We start from the raw sequence: 20,675 nt of genomic DNA, 5'->3' as shown, positions 1-20,675 counted from the left end.
GTCCCTTTGAGTTCGTTATAACCGTAGTTATAATTACTGTACCAGAAGAATGTACGTCATCACGTCAGCTACTGGTGCTAGCTACATGTATTCGTGACGGATTCAACCTTTAGGGCAGTATACGCTCACATTTTCGCGAACACCTCGTATCATCACTATTTCATAGTGATTGAGACCCGTGAAGATTCCGGGGTAGAATAGGTCTTCAGCAACCCATGCTTGCCGTAAAAGGTGACTACGCTGACTTGGTTGATGCTTGTCATCGATCCCAATTGCGTGGATCGATTCTCATGATGTCAATCACTGGATTGTCGATTATTTTACAGACCGCCGTCATATAGCTGGAATATTGCTGAGTGCGGCATAAAACAACAAATCAACCAACCAATCATAGTGATTTATGAACACAACTCATGATTTGGTCAGAATCGTACAATCGACTCTGTTTTGGGCAGGGATTTCTCTATGAATATGAAGAGGGTTCTGTTGCTTTCGTTGCTGACAATACACAACGAAGATCAAGAACAAGATACCAAATATATAGGCTTGCCGTGTCGTAAGAGGCGGTTAATGGGATCGGATGGTCAGGCTCGCTGCCTGTGTTGATGCATGTCATCGTATCCCTATTGGTGGATCGATGCTCATGATGTCAATCACTGGATTGTCTCGTTCAGACTCGATTATTTACAGACCGCCGTCATCTAGCTGGAATATTTTGTATTGCTAAAAGCGGCGTAACTCCTTCACTCCGTCACTTCTTCTATGTCTAAAAACTGTCAACTACGTACTCCATATCTACCAATGCTACGTGATCTGGTATTAAGGTCGCTCTTAAATAGGGTATGGGACTGTTCAACATCTAGAAATGCAAGCTAAGTCGCAATTTATAGTCTATTTCCTTCAGTAGACGAGTTTGCTGGATGTATTTAGACATGTGTGTACATCAACACCCTAATGTGGTGATCCATAACATAGTTTATCAACAGTCAATACATGTAATCAATCAAGTTATTCCAAATTTTCAGAAAATGTTTACGTGCTTTCTGATTAACACAATGCAACCCCGTCTGTCATTATTCCTGGTTGGACAAGTACCCAAACGGCTCGATGACAAGATTCATAGCATGTGATCCTACTCCGACGGCGCGGGTCGGTGTTCACAATATCAATCACTGGAATGTTCTGGTCCAGACACGATTATTTACATGGCGTCAATAATTTACATAATTCTGTTCCAAGCGGCGTTGAAGGAATCACTGACTCTACCACACACAGTTTCTTGGGTGAAACAAATACGATGAAGTCACATTCACATTCTTATTCTTTCTTGGAGCTTCCATCCAGGATATGCTATGTGTCCGACACTGAGCAAGTAGGTGGTGGCATTAAGACACAATTCCTTGCAGCGTCTCTCTGACCTGGCACTCTGTTTCTCTCGATCAAGTTCCAGCAGTCCCACGCCCCTGTACACCGTGAATGTATCCGCAAAAGTCATATAAGCCGATTAATTGGGTATTCAGGGTTAGAGTGGGTTGGGGACTATGCTGGTCGTAAGGGGGGTGAGTGTATGAGTATGGTTTTACGCCGCTTTTAGCAATATTCCAGTAATATCACGGCGGGAGACACCAGAAATTGGCTTCACACTTTGTACCCATGTCGGGAATCGAACCCGGGCCTTCGGCGTGACGAGCGAACGCTTTAACCACAATGGATCGTTTGACCACAACGGCGACTTTCTTGATTGCATGTCATTGCACCCCGACGGCGTACATCGTGGCTCCCAACATCGATGGCTGGACTGGTCCACAGACTATAGACGGTCTGCCGCCATAAAGCAGGGTTATTGCCTTGTTCGGTGTTAAACAACAAACACACACTCTTATTCGACCAAGTTAACGAAATATGTTCAGATTGATTAGGTTCTTTAAAGCCTTTCTTACACATAAGAAAATGTTCAACTTTATTGATAACAACTTCTGGTTAAGCACAGTAAGCGTTGTTTTGTAGATTCTTACAATGTTGTCAAGCTTGAATTCTATACTTACCAGATAGCAACCTACAGATGTTTGAGGACGTTTCATATGCATAGCCAACGTCACAGAAGCATTCCTGGTTCAAGCAGGAAACGTGTGGAAAATCTTCGCACGGATATGTTGAATAACAGAAGGATCCAATTTTATATATAACATACATGTAGGTGCTGAACATATATCAATATGTTTTCTGTGGATGCCATTAGTTTTATGCACCTATATGAGTCAATTATATTCTGTTTCAAACTTCATATGAAACTCGTCTGTCAAGATGTAACAACTACTGATATAGTTCCAAAATAATCTTTTAATCTCAAAGTGTCAAAGTGAGCACATAGCCAATGACTTTAATGTTTTTGTGAGAGTGAGTATGGTGTTATGCCACTTTATGAGCAATATTCCAACAATATCACGATGGGTGACACCAAGCAATGTACCGATGTGGTGAATCGAACGCTTCACCCGCTAGGCTAGAACAAACTAGGAATATGAAGATAAAATGTAAGGATATCATCATACCAGGACTGAATGTTTTTCATTTAATGAGCTGAACATCTAAAATGAAATATATATGAGCTTGACAAATGTTTTCACCAAAAGTACATGCCCATAGATTTCAACTTTAAGGGGATATTTTCAACTAAAATAAGACAGAATATTACTACAGCTATCTGTTATGCCCAGGCTAACATTATTTACTAGGAAAAAGACATCTCGAAAAATTGCATCCGGATACCTGCCGGATACCTTCTGGATACCTTCTGCAATGTTAAATTTTCTTGGTTAGTTTGTAATAATATTTTTAGGTGTTTCACACTTAATTGAACAAAATGCACCCCCCAAATTGTGACATGTTTTTGGAAACTCAGAATGAGGTATCTGGTGGGGTATCCGGTGCCGGTACCCCAGCTGGAGGTATCCGGTGCCGGATACCCGGATTCCAGGTGGCATACTTTCTGGTGAGGTGTCCATGCCGGATACCACGGATCTGGTATCTGGCAAGGTATCGGCCACTGGATACCCGGACATGTTTGTGGTAAGTATCCGAACGTAAAACTGCCTTCTTTTTGCTGTGATATTTCAGTCAAGATGAAGGACGTATTCCGTTTGATAACAAGTACACAAAAGCCGTGTTAAATATTTATTGTACAACTTTGCAAAATATAGTAACAGTTAAACATCAACATAACATCAAATTGACCCGTGAAGATTGGGGATAGAATAGGTCTTCAGTAACCTTTCCTTGCCGTAAAAGGCGACTATGCTTGTCGTATGGTGAGGCTCGCTGACTTGGTTGATGCATGTCATCGTAACCAAATTGCGGATTCGATGCTCATGATATCAATCACTGGATTATCGAGCCCAGACTTGATTATTTGCAGACCACCTTCATATAGCTGGAATATTGTTAAGTGCGGCGTAAAACAACAAGCAAACATCAACATCAAATTCACATCATAATCAACCAAAATAAACAGCGTAGGGAGATGATCAAACAATTATTCGCAAATGAGTGAGTTATTGTCTTTCTTCTTGCAAGGACATTTTGCCGGTACTTGGCTGAGATGACAAAACAAAATATTTTATGTATCACCGTGGCACGGAAATATCTTTAGTTTTCTCAAATTCTAGTTGTTACAAAATATACGACCCTTGAAGATCCGCCGTCATTTAGCTGGAATATTGCTGAGTGCGGCATTAAACAACAAACAAGCAAGCAAAGAAACAAACAAAATATATCCCCATGGACACATATATGCTCCATTATCAAGTATGTTATGTCACCCTCGCTCCTATGTCCTGCTTTGCACATTGTCTCGCACTTTTGTGTAATTTTATTGCATATTGCATTGTATATTTGACGTCGTGCTGTTTGAAATGAGATCAAAACAAATTACAGATGCAAAAGGATTAAATTTATATTATTTATCACAATAGGATGAGAGCATAATACACTTGGTAATCGATGATGACATAAGCTTCACGACATGTTAAGTGTTTGGTTTGAAAGTTTTTTTTAAGAAACTGCAGATATTTCAAATCGTAAGATAAAACACGAGTCAAAGTTATTTCTGTGGCGGGACATGACAGTTTGTTGTTGTATCCTTCTGAAATGCCTCTCAACTGAAGGGCGGTTTTCCTGTTTTGGTACAACGCAAATACCCCACGTCTCGTACTTATATATACAACATTATGAATGGAAATTATGCTTAATGGTAAATTATCCAGTGACGTCATATTGACATTTTGTGTTCTCTTATAAGGTGACCATTTAATGACATTACGACCATCATTGAAATAAACTGCTTCCTGAAAGGGATCATAGCTCAAAGATGTCACGTATATTGATTTTTCTATTGCCATCATATCTGTACTTGAACATTTACACTTGTATAATGTTTGTGTGGTGCATACAATCATCACGCCTCTTCTTGAGTCAAGTGCAATTAACCTGAGATCTGCCGTAATATGGAGTGTTCTTTTTGGCGTACCATATGACGTCGTCCGCATTACTCGTTTAGAAGCTTGATCCGTTAGAAGGAACAAATTGTGCCTGCAGTCATCTACGGCAATGTCTCGAACCAGCATCCTTTTCAGAATAGTTGTTGTTTTCCGGCTATCTAGGTTATAACTTTGGACCTCTCTGACGTCACCTATGGATAAAACGATTCGATGTGACCATGGTAGGTACGCAACGGCCCTCACGTCACGCAAAGCTAAGGGGTACGACATTACTTCCAGCTGTGGAAAGACGATTTGATGAAAAGGAGCAGGCCTCGTCGTCATGATCGGCACAGCTAGGAGTTTGTTTCTGGCCTCTGTATACTTGACTGTTGAGCTGGGATGTGTTTCTAAAGTACAAAATTCAGTGGAAGACATAACTGAAGTGGAAATATTAAAAGAATGTCCGAAGCTACATTCTTGTGAGAAGATTAAAATGCGATTTTTTATTGTAGTTTTGCAATAATTGGTATTGTCTGCTTTGATAGGGGTGTCTGTGTAGGATGCAAAACAACGGCTGAGAATAATCAGTCTCGAGTTTCACTGAAAATCAAATCGAAATTATAATAAAATTATTTATTTGAGTCCTTAAAAAAAGAGGTAACAGGGGCGGTCGGGTAGCCTAGTGGTTAAAGCGTTCGCTCGTCACGCCGAAGACCCGGGTTCGATTCCCAAAATGGGTAAAATGTGTGAAGCCCATTTCTGGTATCCCTCACCGTGATATTGCTGGAATATTGCTAAAAGCAGCGTTAAACCATACTCACTCACTCACTCACTAAGAGGTAACAGTAAGTGTTCGCTAAATATTTATATAACTGTTTCATACACATGTATACGCAACGTTTCGGACCGCCTCCATGGTCTTGTGTAGAGCGTCCGCCTGGAGAGCGCAAGGTCCGGGGTTCGATCCAGGGACGCGTCATACAAAACAACGTTAAAAGATGGTACTTGTTATTACCCTGTCTGGCGCTCGGCATTAATGGGCTGAAACAAAGGCTTTTCGGCTCGGCGTCAGTATACTCTGAGGTGGGGTATTCATGTTAAACTGCGGCATTATATCTCAGTTGACTAGCACTATAAATCGGCATCAGTCGTGTCTAGTACAAGCAGCCACACACACAAATGCACGTGCATGCACGTTGCTTTATAAGTGCAATAATCTTGGACGCGACGTTAAACCCCATTTCACCTCACCTCATCTCACATAACTTTTCAAACATACTAAATGACTTCTATGATATTAATATTAGAAACATACCCTTAAAACTCCTAAAAGTCATTTTGTAGCAGATTACATTGAACAATACGTTGGATAAAGTGCGATTTTGCAAATTAGAGTAGGCAATAGGTTTTCTTACCACAATGTATCGTCCTTGCGCGGCTGTAGAATATCTTTGAGCCTCTTGAACATGTTGCGTTCTCGGGTTCGTCTCGATCTTCCACCTGTGACGAAACATAACGAGTTCTAGTTCATATGGGAACTTGAATGAGCATTCATAGAACCGTGTTTAATAGCCTAGCATCATTGCAGCATCAGTGTGACTGACATGGAAGTCAAGCTACGTGTATATCGGCGATCTGTTTAAATGGTAAGACCTGGACCACACAAACAAGTGATTGATAGATACTATGGTCAATGTCCAAAACAGATCGAAATAAAAACAGCCAATCAACTAGACACAGTTAGTCATATAGCCATAGAACCGTGTCAAAACATGTAGAAAACAGAAGCAAATTAAAACAAGTTGAGAACTGATTTCAGTTTCTGGCGGTAACTTGGCTGATTACGCTTCAACACACAGCGACGGTGAGATCGTTACTCATGATATCAATCACTGGATTGTCTGCTCGAGATTCTCGACATTAATCGGATTTCCAGTTTTGTGTTCATTTAACAAAAGAACCATCAAAGAGTTTACTTATTGCGCATTCCGGTTTAGAATAGTCAGTCACTTTATTGGCAATTTCGTTTTTATTTCATTAGTCTGAAGCATGATTTATCTTTTCAAGGATATTCGGGGACAATATATTTTTCGATAAAATCTCAAATCTCCCCTCACTCGATAACACGATAACCCCGATAATATCAAATGGTTGGCCCCCAAACCTTACCTTGACACACTGGAAAACGGTTCCCGTATTAATAAAAAAAACCACACCATTATATGTTAAAACCTGTATTTTTACTACGCTACTCACTTTTTCAAAATTGCTTTACATCGTTATCTGATATATCACAACTTCTGTCTAGTATTATCAGCTTACCTTCTCAAGGTTCAAGTGTAGGATCCCGTTCCTTGTAGATGACATTTTAGTGGCGTCTGTCACGCGACACACAAGTTGGGTAGGGTTGAACGTCGGGAAGGTGCAACCAATGATTTGACGACACAGTTGCTTGCACATCTTTGGTCCAAGAGGTTGCCTGTCATAGCTTTGGCTACTATACAATTCCCTGACACTGGCAAATGTGAAAGCTAAAACAACATACGGCCCTATTTTGAAATTTGAAAACATTTTTTGGATGAAATCCAAAATAAATATAAAAATGTAACCGGAATGCTTGTGCACTAGGTCTGCTGTGGTCGACTGCCGGCAGCGTTTGGTGTTAGCTGCGTTACTATATCAAATATAACGTCAAATAGTCACTGACAGTGAGCGATACTGATCAACTATTTCAAAACAAAATGTCACATGGGCACAATTCATCATGGTCTGACCATTTATCCAAATCTATGATATGTCACAGAACAATTAGTTAAAAAAGTGATAATCAATTCTTGTTGTCCTTGAATATTAGCATCACATTTGACAGAAACATTAAATATGACGTCAAATAATCACTGTAAATAACAGATACTGGTAAATTATTATTACTGGTATCAGAGACAGGTTCAAAAGTAGTTTGCACCACATCACAATATGTCAGTCCCATTTATTTTTGACGTGCTAAGCACTGTAGTAAACATCTAGTCTTGCAACTCTTGATTGATTGTATTTTATTTAAGTGGTTATTGACGCTAATTATTTCAATTCTATTTGACAGAAACGTTTCATTTCTGTTAAATCCACTCTAATGTGTCATACGAAACGACTTGTTGTCAAAATAACAGTACTTTACATGTTATCAGATCTGAAGTGACATACTCCAGGGCGTCTTTCAGCTCGCATTTCGCTCGGGCTGACACAGATTATACCTTTTGGTTTGACCTTTTGATTTAAATCACAAAAGGTTCCATTTTAAGGTAATTAAATTTCTCTGCCAACATTCATCATAGTCTATCTCAACCAATAGAAATGCTGTATTAGTAGTGTTTTATATTTATGTTTCATTAAGAGATGATTGAGTGCGTGAGTGAGTTGGGTTTAACAGTATTCCAGTTATAACACAGCGCGTCCGCTTGATGTGGGAGAAAAGCCCGAAGTGATTGATGTCTCAGACGTTTACCACTTCGGTGAAACCCACGAGCACAGGTATGGTGCTGACAAACCTAGAAACATAATTAGGGCGAACCGGGATTCGAACCCACAATCAAAGGTTTCTGGCGTGCCGAAGGGACGCCACTCTGCACAGCGAATCATGGGGCCTTAGACGACTGGGACACCCGTGTCCCTATTAAGGGAAGAAAACATATCACAGAATATAAAAGCTTGTTTTCAAACATCAAAGTTAATGTTTCTGTCGTACGAAATGACAAAGTGTCAACATTAGCGGCATTTATAAAGCAACGAGACGAAGTAAACGAATATTAAGGAGTGTCAGCAATTTCAAAGTTATTAATTCAGTCATAAAGTGACGAGAACTGGTTATAGAATATCACATAAGGTTTGCAAACATCCTAATTATTGTTTCATCTATAAGAAGACGAGAACGAGAATACAAAAGCATGTTAGGAAACATCAAACAATGAAACACGTTTTAGAAGACAATGTGTCAGACATAGTTCAGACCAACAATAATGTGTGTAACGGTTTCTGACTGGGTCCATAATCCGCCTTGCTCAGTGCCATCCTACTTGGCATCGTGGGGACAGTTCCTCAGCTATACGATATACAGTAAACTACGGTTACAACGAACACGCTTATAACGAACTGACGGATACAACAAACTTACTTTTTTTGTCCCAACTATTTGCTGTCGTTATGCTGTATATATGCATATAACGAACCAGGGCTACAACGAACTAAAATTAGTGGTCCCTCTGAGTTCGTTATAACCGTAGTTTACTGTACCAGAAGAATGTACGTCATCTCGTCAGCTACTGGTGCTAGCTGCATGTATTCGTGACAAGAACAAGATACCTAGATAGACTAGGCTTGCCGAGGCGATTAACGGGATCGGGTGGTTAGGCTCGCTGCCTTGTTGATGCATGTCATCGTATCCCAATAGGATGGATCGATGCTCATGACATCAATCACTGGATTGTCTCGTTCAGACTCGATTATTTACAGACCGCCGTCATTTAAGTGGAATATTTTGTTTTGCTAAAAGCGGTGTAACTCCCTCACTCCCTCACTTCTTCTATGTCTAAAAACTGTCAACTACGTACTCCATATCTTGCACACAAGCAATATGTTTGTATCATCACGAAGATTGAAGTCACCAATGCTACGTGATCTGGTATTAAGGTCGCTCTTAAATTGGGTATGAGACTGTTCAACATCTAGAAATGCAAGCTAAGTCGCAATTTATAGTCTATTTCCTTCAGTAGACGAGCTTGCTGGATGTATATAGACATGTGTGTACATCAACATCCTAATGTGGTGATCCATAACATAGTTTATCAACAGTCAATACATGTAATCAATCAAGTTATTCCAAATTTTCAGAAAATGTTTACGTGCTTTCTGATTAACACAATGCAACCCCGTCTGTCATTATTCCTGGTTGGACAAGTACCCAAACGGCTCGATGACAAGGTTCATAGCGTGTGATCCTACTCCGACGGCCCGGGTCGGTGCTCACAATATCAATCACTGGAATGTTCTGGTCCAGACACGATTATTTACATAGTTCCAAGCGGCGTTGAAGGAATCACTGACTCTACCACACACAGTTTCTTGGGTGAAACAAATACGATGAAGTCATATTCACATTCTTATTCTTTCTTGGAGCTTCCATCCAGGATATGCTATGTGTCCGACACTGAGCAAGTAAGTGGTGGCATTAAGACACAATTCCTTGCAGCGTCTCTCTGACCTGGCACTCTGTTTCTCTCGATCAAGTTCCAGCAGTCCCACGCCCCTGTACACCGTGAATGTATCCGCAAAAGTCATATAAGCCGATTAATTGGGTATTCAGCGTTAGAGTGGGTTGGGGACTATGCACCTATATGAGTCAATTATATTCTGTTTCAAACTTCATATGAAACTCGTCTGTCAAGATGTAACAACTACTGATATAGTTCCAAAATAATCTTTTAATCTCAAAGTGTCAAAGTGAGCACATAGCCAATGACTTTAATGTTTTTGTGAGAGTGAGTATGGTGTTATGCCACTTTATGAGCAATATTCCAACAATATCACGATGGGTGACACCAAGCAATGTACCGATGTGGTGAATCGAACGCTTCACCCGCTAGGCTAGAACAAACTAGGAATATGAAGATAAAATGTAAGGATATCATCATACCAGGACTGAATGTTTTTCATTTAATGAGCTGAACATCTAAAATGAAATATATATGAGCTTGACAAATGTTTTCACCAAAAGTACATGCCCATAGATTTCAACTTTAAGGGGATATTTTCAACTAAAATAAGACAGAATATTACTACAGCTATCTGTTATGCCCAGGCTAACATTATTTACTAGGAAAAAGACATCTCGAAAAATTGCATCCGGATACCTGCCGGATACCTTCTGGATACCTTCTGCAATGTTAAATTTTCTTGGTTAGTTTGTAATAATATTTTTAGGTGTTTCACACTTAATTGAACAAAATGCACCCCCCAAATTGTGACATGTTTTTGGAAACTCAGAATGAGGTATCTGGTGGGGTATCCGGTGCCGGTACCCCAGCTGGAGGTATCCGGTGCCGGATACCCGGATTCCAGGTGGCATACTTTCTGGTGAGGTGTCCATGCCGGATACCACGGATCTGGTATCTGGCAAGGTATCGGCCACCGGATACCCGGACATGTTTGTGGTAAGTATCCGAACGTAAAACTGCCTTTTTTTTGCTGTGATATTTCAGTCAAGATGAAGGACGTATTCCGTTTGATAAAAAGTACACAAAAGCCGTGGTAAATATATATTGTACAACTTTGCAAAATATAGTAACAGTTAAACATCAACATAACATCAAATTGACCCGTGAAGATTGGGGATAGAATAGGTCTTCAGTAACCTTTCCTTGCCGTAAAAGGCGACTATGCTTGTCGTATGGTGAGGCTCGCTGACTTGGTTGATGCATGTCATCGTAACCAAATTGCGGATTCGATGCTCATGATATCAATCACTGGATTATCGAGCCCAGACTTGATTATTTGCAGACCACCTTCATATAGCTGGAATATTGTTAAGTGCGGCGTAAAACAACAAGCAAACATCAACATCAAATTCACATCATAATCAACCAAAATAAACAGCGTAGGGAGATGATCAAACAATTATTCGCAAATGAGTGAGTTATTGTCTTTCTTCTTGCAAGGACATTTTGCCGGTACTTGGCTGAGATGACAAAACAAAATATTTTATGTATCACCGTGGCACGGAAATATCTTTAGTTTTCTCAAATTCTAGTTGTTACAAAATATACGACCCTTGAAGATCCGCCGTCATTTAGCTGGAATATTGCTGAGTGCGGCATTAAACAACAAACAAGCAAGCAAAGAAACAAACAAAATATATCCCCATGGACACATATATGCTCCATTATCAAGTATGTTATGTCACCCTCGCTCCTATGTCCTGCTTTGCACATTGTCTCGCACTTTTGTGTAATTTTATTGCATATTGCATTGTATATTTGACGTCGTGCTGTTTGAAATGAGATCAAAACAAATTACAGATGCAAAAGGATTAAATTTATATTATTTATCACAATAGGATGAGAGCATAATACACTTGGTAATCGATGATGACATAAGCTTCACGACATGTTAAGTGTTTGGTTTGAAAGTTTTTTTTAAGAAACTGCAGATATTTCAAATCGTAAGATAAAACACGAGTCAAAGTTATTTCTGTGGCGGGACATGACAGTTTGTTGTTGTATCCTTCTGAAATGCCTCTCAACTGAAGGGCGGTTTTCCTGTTTTGGTACAACGCAAATACCCCACGTCTCGTACTTATATATACAACATTATGAATGGAAATTATGCTTAATGGTAAATTATCCAGTGACGTCATATTGACATTTTGTGTTCTCTTATAAGGTGACCATTTAATGACATTACGACCATCATTGAAATAAACTGCTTCCTGAAAGGGATCATAGCTCAAAGATGTCACGTATATTGATTTTTCTATTGCCATCATATCTGTACTTGAACATTTACACTTGTATAATGTTTGTGTGGTGCATACAAACATCACGCCTCTTCTTGAGTCAAGTGCAATTAACCTGAGATCTGCCGTAATATGGAGTGTTCTTTTTGGCGTACCATATGACGTCGTCCGCATTACTCGTTTAGAAGCTTGATCCGTTAGAAGGAACAAATTGTGCCTGCAGTCATCTACGGCAATGTCTCGAACCAGCATCCTTTTCAGAATAGTTGTTGTTTTCCGGCTATCTAGGTTATAACTTTGGACCTCTCTGACGTCACCTATGGATAAAACGATTCGATGTGACCATGGTAGGTACGCAACGGCCCTCACGTCACGCAAAGCTAAGGGGTACGACATTACTTCCAGCTGTGGAAAGACGATTTGATGAAAAGGAGCAGGCCTCGTCGTCATGATCGGCACAGCTAGGAGTTTGTTTCTGGCCTCTGTATACTGGACTGTTGAGCTGGGATGTGTTTCTAAAGTACAAAATTCAGTGGAAGACATAACTGAAGTGGAAATATTAAAAAAATGTGCGAAGCTACATTCTTGTGAGAAGATTAAAATGCGATTTTTTATTGTAGTTTTGCAATAATTCGTATTGTCTGCTTTGATAGGGGTGTCTGTGTAGGATGCAAAACAACGGCTGAGAATAATCAGTCTCGAATTTCACTGAAAATCAAATCGAAATTATAATAAAATTATTTATTTGAGTCCTTAAAAAAAGAGGTAACAGGGGCGGTCGGGTAGCCTAGTGGTTAAAGCGTTCGCTCGTCACGCCGAAGACCCGGGTTCGATTCCCAAAATGGGTAAAATGTGTGAAGCCCATTTCTGGTATCCCTCACCGTGATATTGCTGGAATATTGCTAAAAGCAGCGTTAAACCATACTCACTCACTCACTCACTAAGAGGTAACAGTAAGTGTTCGCTAAATATTTATATAACTGTTTCATACACATGTATACGCAACGTTTCGGACCGCCTCCATGGTCTTGTGTAGAGCGTCCGCCTGGAGAGCGCAAGGTACGGGGTTCGATCCAGGGACGCGTCATACAAAACAACGTTAAAAGATGGTACTTGTTATTACCCTGTCTGGCGCTCCGCATTAATGGGCTGAAACAAAGGCTTTTCGGCTCGGCGTCAGTATACTCTGAGGTGGGGTATTCATGTTAAACTGCGGCATTATATCTCAGTTGACTAGCACTATAAATCGGCATCAGTCGTGTCTAGTACAAGCAGCCACACACACAAATGCACGTGCATGCACGTCGCTTTATAAGTGCAATAATCTTGGACGCGACGTTAAACCCCATTTCACCTCACCTCATCTCACATAACTTTTCAAACATACTAAATGACTTCTATGATATTAATATTAGAAACATACCCTTAAAACTCCTAAAAGTCATTTTGTAGCAGATTACATTGAACAATACGTTGGATAAAGTGCGATTTTGCAAATTAGAGTAGGCAATAGGTTTTCTTACCACAATGTATCGTCCTTGCGCGGCTGTAGAATATCTTTGAGCCTCTTGAACATGTTGCGTTCTCGGGTTCGTCTCGATCTTCCACCTGTGACGAAACATAACGAGTTCTAGTTCATATGGGAACTTGAATGAGCATTCATAGAACCGTGTTTAATAGCCTAGCATCATTGCAGCATCAGTGTGACTGACATGGAAGTCAAGCTACGTGTATATCGGCGATCTGTTTAAATGGTAAGACCTGGACCACACAAACAAGTGATTGATAGATACTATGGTCAATGTCCAAAACAGATCGAAATAAAAACAGCCAATCAACTAGACACAGTTAGTCATATAGCCATAGAACCGTGTCAAAACATGTAGAAAACAGAAGCAAATTAAAACAAGTTGAGAACTGATTTCAGTTTCTGGCGGTAACTTGGCTGATTACGCTTCAACACACAGCGACAGCGAGATCGTTACTCATGATATCAATCACTGGATTGTCTGCTCGAGATTCTCGACATTAATCGGATTTCCAGTTTTGTGTTCATTTAACAAAAGAACCATCAAAGAGTTTACTTATTGCGCATTCCGGTTTAGAATAGTCAGTCACTTTATTGGCAATTTCGTTTTTATTTCATTAGTCTGAAGCATGATTTATCTTTTCAAGGATATTCGGGGACAATATATTTTTCGATAAAATCTCAAATCTCCCCTCACTCGATAACACGATAACCCCGATAATATCAAATGGTTGGCCCCCAAACCTTACCTTGACACACTGGAAAACGGTTCCCGTATTAATAAAAAAAACCACACCATTATATGTTAAAACCTGTATTTTTACTACGCTACTCACTTTTTCAAAATTGCTTTACATCGTTATCTGATATATCACAACTTCTGTCTAGTATTATCAGCTTACCTTCTCAAGGTTCAAGTGTAGGATCCCGTTCCTTGTAGATGACATTTTAGTGGCGTCTGTCACGCGACACACAAGTTGGGTAGGGTTGAACGTCGGGAAGGTGCAACCAATGATTTGACGACACAGTTGCTTGCACATCTTTGGTCCAAGAGGTTGCCTGTCATAACTTTGGCTACTATACAATTCCCTGACACTGGCAAATGTGAAAGCTAAAACAACATACGGCCCTATTTTGAAATTTGAAAACATTTTTTGGATGAAATCCAAAATAAATATAAAAATGTAACCGGAATGCTTGTGCACTAGGTCTGCTGTGGTCGACTGCCGGCAGCGTTTGGTGTTAGCTGCGTTACTATATCAAATATAACGTCAAATAGTCACTGACAGTGAGCGATACTGATCAACTATTTCAAAACAAAATGTCACATGGGCACAATTCATCATGGTCTGACCATTTATCCAAATCTATGATATGTCACAGAACAATTAGTTAAAAAAGTGATAATCAATTCTTGTTGTCCTTGAATATTAGCATCACATTTGACAGAAACATTAAATATGACGTCAAATAATCACTGTAAATAACAGATACTGGTAAATTATTATTACTGGTATCAGAGACAGGTTCAAAAGTAGTTTGCACCACATCACAATATGTCAGTCCCATTTATTTTTGACGTGCTAAGCACTGTAGTAAACATCTAGTCTTGCAACTCTTGATTGATTGTATTTTATTTAAGTGGTTATTGACGCTAATTATTTCAATTCTATTTGACAGAAACGTTTCATTTCTGTTAAATCCACTCTAATGTGTCATACGAAACGACTTGTTGTCAAAATAACAGTACTTTACATGTTATCAGATCTGAAGTGACATACTCCAGGGCGTCTTTCAGCTCGCATTTCGCTCGGGCTGACACAGATTATACCTTTTGGTTTGACCTTTTGATTTAAATCACAAAAGGTTCCATTTTAAGGTAATTAAATTTCTCTGCCAACATTCATCATAGTCTATCTCAACCAATAGAAATGCTGTATTAGTAGTGTTTTATATTTATGTTTCATTAAGAGATGATTGAGTGCGTGAGTGAGTTGGGTTTAACAGTATTCCAGTTATAACACAGCGCGTCCGCTTGATGTGGGAGAAAAGCCCGAAGTGATTGATGTCTCAGACGTTTACCACTTCGGTGAAACCCACGAGCACAGGTATGGTGCTGACAAACCTAGAAACATAATTGGGGCGAACCGGGATTCGAACCCACAATCAAAGGTTTCTGGCGTGCCGAAGGGACGCCACTCTGCACAGCGAATCATGGGGCCTTAGACGACTGGGACACCCGTGTCCCTATTAAGGGAAGAAAACATATCACAGAATATAAAAGCTTGTTTTCAAACATCAAAGTTAATGTTTCTGTCGTACGAAACATTAGCGGCATTTATAAAGCAACGAGACGAAGTAAACGAATATTAAGGAGTGTCAGCAATTTCAAAGTTATTAATTCAGTCATAAAGTGACGAGAACTGGTTATAGAATATCACATAAGGTTTGCAAACATCCTAATTATTGTTTCATCTATAAGAAGACGAGAACGAGAATACAAAAGCATGTTAGGAAACATCAAACAATGAAACACGTTTTAGAAGACAATGTGTCAGACATAGTTCAGACCAACAATAATGTGTGTAACGGTTTCTGACTGGGTCCATAATCCGCCTGGCTCAGTGGCATCCTACTTGGCATCGTGGGGACAGTTCCTCAGCTATACGATATACAGTAAACTACGGTTACAACGAACACGCTTATAACGAACTGACGGATACAACAAACTTACTTTTTTTGTCCCAACTATTTGCTGTCGTTATGCTGTATATATGCATATAACGAACCAGGGCTACAACGAACTAAAATTAGTGGTCCCTCTGAGTTCGTTATAACCGTAGTTTACTGTACCAGAAGAATGTACGTCATCACGTCAGCTACTGGTGCTAGCTGCATGTATTCGTGACAAGAACAAGATACCTAGATAGACTAGGCTTGCCGAGGCGATTAACGGGATCGGGTGGTTAGGCTCGCTGCCTTGTTGATGCATGTCATCGTATCCCAATAGGATGGATCGATGCTCATGACATCAATCACTGGATTGTCTCGTTCAGACTCGATTATTTACAGACCGCCGTCATTTAAGTGGAATATTTTGTTTTGCTAAAAGCGGTGTAACTCCCTCACTCCCTCACTTCTTCTATGTCTAAAAACTGTCAACTACGTACTCCATATCTTGCACACAAGCAATATGTTTGTATCATCACGAAGATTGAAGTCACCAATGCTACGTGATCTGGTATTAAGGTCGCTCTTAAATTGGGTATGAGACTGTTCAACATCTAGAAATGCAAGCTAAGTCGCAATTTATAGTCTATTTCCTTCAGTAGACGAGCTTGCTGGATGTATATAGACATGTGTGTACATCAACATCCTAATGTGGTGATCCATAACATAGTTTATCAACAGTCAATACATATAATACAAGTTATTCCAAATTTTCAGAAAATGTTTACGTGCTTTCTGATTAACACAATGCAACCCCGTCTGTTATTACTCCGGGTTGGACAAGTACTGAAACGGCTCGATGGCAAGGTTCATACCGTGTGATCCTACTCCGACGGCCCGGGTCGGTGCTCACAATATCAATCACTGGAATGTTCTGGTCCAGACACGATTATTTACATGGCGTCGTCGCATTGCTGACATAAATGAAATTCTGTTCCAAGCGGCGATGAAGCAGTCACTGACTCTACCACACACAGTTTCTTTGGTGAAACAAATACGATGAAGTCATATTCACATTCTTATTCTTTCTTGGAGCTTCCATCCAGGATATGCTATGTGTCCGACACTGAGCTAGATCCAGGATGAAAAGAGCCGATTTGCACAAGTAGGTGGTGGCATTAAGACACAATTCCTTGCAGCGTCTCTCTGACCTGGCACTGTGTTTCTCTCGATCAAGTTCCAGTAGTGCCACGCCCCTTTACACCGTGAATGTATCCTCAAAAGTCATACATTCTGCAATATCAGTGAGTGAATTACAATTTCACGGTGCATCGGCAATATCTCAGCTTGTAATATTAAACAGTAATTAACTCTTAATGAAAGTTTTAGAATGTTCAACAACGAATACCACCTCGTCTCTCGTATTGCGTGCAACATGCTTAATTCACAGTTTGCATACACTCAGAGAGTTTGTTTGTTGTTTAGTCCTCACACAATATTCCACGTTTATGACGGCGGTCTGTGGGTAATTGTGTCTGTGCCAGACAATCCACTGATTGATATGATGAATCATCGAGCAACGCAATTGGCGTAAAAACGACATGCATTAAGCAGGTCAGCGGACCTGACCATCCGATTAATTGGGTATTCAGGGTTAGAGTGGGTTGGGGACTATGCTGGTCGTCCACAATGGATCGTTTGACCACAACGGCGACTTTCTTGACTGCATGTCATTGCACCCCGACGGCGTAAATCGTGGCTCCCAACATCGATGGCTGGACTGGTCCACAGACTATAGACGGGCTGCCGCCATAAAGCAGGGTTATTGCCTTGTTCGGTGTTAAACAACAAACACACACTCTTATTCGACCAAGGTAACGAAGATTGATTAGGTTCTTTTAAAGACATTCTTACGCAGAAGAAAATGTTCAACTTATAACAACTTCTATTTAAGCACAGTAAGCGTTGTTTCGTAGATTCTTACAATGTTGTCAAGCTTGAATTCTATACTTACCAGATAGCACCCTACAGATGTTTGAGGACGTGTCATATGCATAGCCAACGTCACAGAGGCATTTCTGGTTCAAGCAGGAAACGTGTGGAACAGCTTTACACGGATACGTTGAATAACAGAAGCATCCAATTTTATATGCTGAAACAGTGAGTGAGTGAGTGAGTTTGGTTTCACGCCGCTTTTAGCAATATTCCAGCAATATCACGGCGGGGGACACCAGAAATGGGCTTCACACATTGTACCCATGTCAGGAATCGAACTCGGGTCTTCGGCGTGACGAGTGTTGAACCACGGATAACTCAACAAGCGTACAACCAATTGTGATCCAAATATAATTCTCACAGGTCCAATTTTAGAGACAGGTCCAAGGATGGTGGCAAAGCTGCTACTGCCACCATCATTGGATCTAGAAGTGTCTCCCCAAGAATGCCAGATTATAGTTTTCTATACTGCTGAGGCCAAAGCTTTGACCTATGTTCAACAACAAAACCAATCTAAAAAATTCATCATCTTCTCCGATTCATTGTCATGCCTTCAAGCACTTTAAAGTGTCTCCTAAAATCATTCCTATGATCCGAGACATTTTAGAACTTTTCAATGATCTTTCTACTGGCCAATGTGACATCGTCTTTTGATGGTTGCCAAGTCATGTAGGCATGACAGGTAACCCAAAAGCCGATGCTAAAGCAGCTCTTGACAAACCGCTATCCCCACTACTTATCCCGTACAGTGATTTCAAACCAACTATTAAAAGTTATACTCAGGATCTCATGCAAAAGAGGTGGGACACTCAGGTAGGAAGCAATAAACGTCACCAATTAAAACCAACAATCGGTCATACCTACTTGGGTTGTCAGTCAAGACATGACGAGATCGTTTTACCACAGTATTGTCCACAGTCGGTTTACCCACAAATATCTGCTTAAGACAGATGAGGACAAACCTCCTAAGTGTATCCCTTTTGATGAAAGGTTCACCGACAGGCATATATTGCTTGACTGTGTGGACTTTGCAATCACAAAGGATTCACATGATCAAAGCGTAAATCTGAAAGATATCTTTTCCCATGTCAATGGGTATCTCATCTTATATTACTTGAAAAAAATATTTTGTATAATAAATTTTAAATATGTAAGTGAATAGTTAAATGCTTGTTTTTAAATTTGATGTGATGCTATTATCAACTGACATTATTGAAGGCTCTGTCCAGGAGGTTAACGTAGCAAAAGATTAGTGTGCCCCTGTGTGACATGTACATTTGTAATCCTATCATAATCGAAGTAACTATCATCAACCAGTGTTTTTAAGTCAAATCATTGCTGAGTATTTTTAAATATTTTTTTCAATTTGACGTTTACACGATATACGGCGTTTCCATTGGACGAGAGGTCGGTCACATGACCGCGAAACTGACGACAAAATTTGACGTTCATACGTTTTTCACGAGACTGTGTTCTTGAAATGACGTAAACACTGACGGACTATTTCTACATTCCTGGGGAAACCCCCGGGAATTCCCTAGCACGAAAACAGACATAAGCGTTCTTTCTGATCATTTAGAAACTTTAATCTTGGTCTCAGCGTTTCATTGAGAAACGTCAGAGAGCTTGATTTGAGCATTATTGTATCCTCGCTACGGCCCATCCCAATGAACAAACGAAGAAATGCACATCCAAACTATCCTAGTATCGACTCGACCCGTGTCTTGGCTGTCAGTGATCGTCTCTAGCAATCTATGAATTTACATTAGTGTCTGTTTGACACATATTTAATCACTTTTCAATGATCGGTCAGTTGATCACTGATGACTAATACATGAAACCCCCACAGGTTCATTAACAACTTCGGAAATCTCTCACGTCACGTTTATCGTGTCGGCCATTTTGACGTCTCGTACGTGATGTAAATGTATTACGAAGCGCTGTCATTGTGACTGACTTACTGAGGTAGTTCTTTACAGACCTTTCTCATCTAATGGTGATATTATTTGAACACAAGTGTTGCGTTTCTGAAGAGCAAGTTGTGCATCCATACGCTCATGTCACCTCTCTTTTTGAGGAACTAATTTTGTTGTATGGCTGTCAGTGTAAACATGAAGTCATACTTACTAAATAAAATTGTGTTTAGATCTCGGCCTACATCCTTTGAGGTAAGATAAAAATTTGTGATAAAAGAATATAAGAATTGACTTTCACTTTGTGTGAGTTCATTGGAAGCTCGTCGCCAACATGTAGAGTCTGGATGACACAACATTTGACTTCTAGAAAAACACACATCGCAATTCAACGTGTTCCGAACGTTTCATTCTCCCGCGTTAAAGTACAGGCGACTGCGCTTGCTCGCAGGAAACATCCGGTTCATCCAATGCACCACATAGAATACGGACAATGCACCATATCCTTCCTTAGCCAGCACAAACCGAACACTGCATACTGCTGAAACACTACAACGCTACCTGGCAGTAGAGTGGATGGCGTGGCG

Source organism: Haliotis cracherodii, unplaced genomic scaffold (assembly GCF_022045235.1).
Source record: "Haliotis cracherodii isolate W230 unplaced genomic scaffold, xgHalCrac1.p SCAF_14, whole genome shotgun sequence".
NCBI lineage: Eukaryota > Metazoa > Mollusca > Gastropoda > Lepetellida > Haliotidae > Haliotis > Haliotis cracherodii.
The sequence above is the reverse complement of the archived record's forward strand: the minus strand, read 5'-3'. Positions refer to the sequence as shown.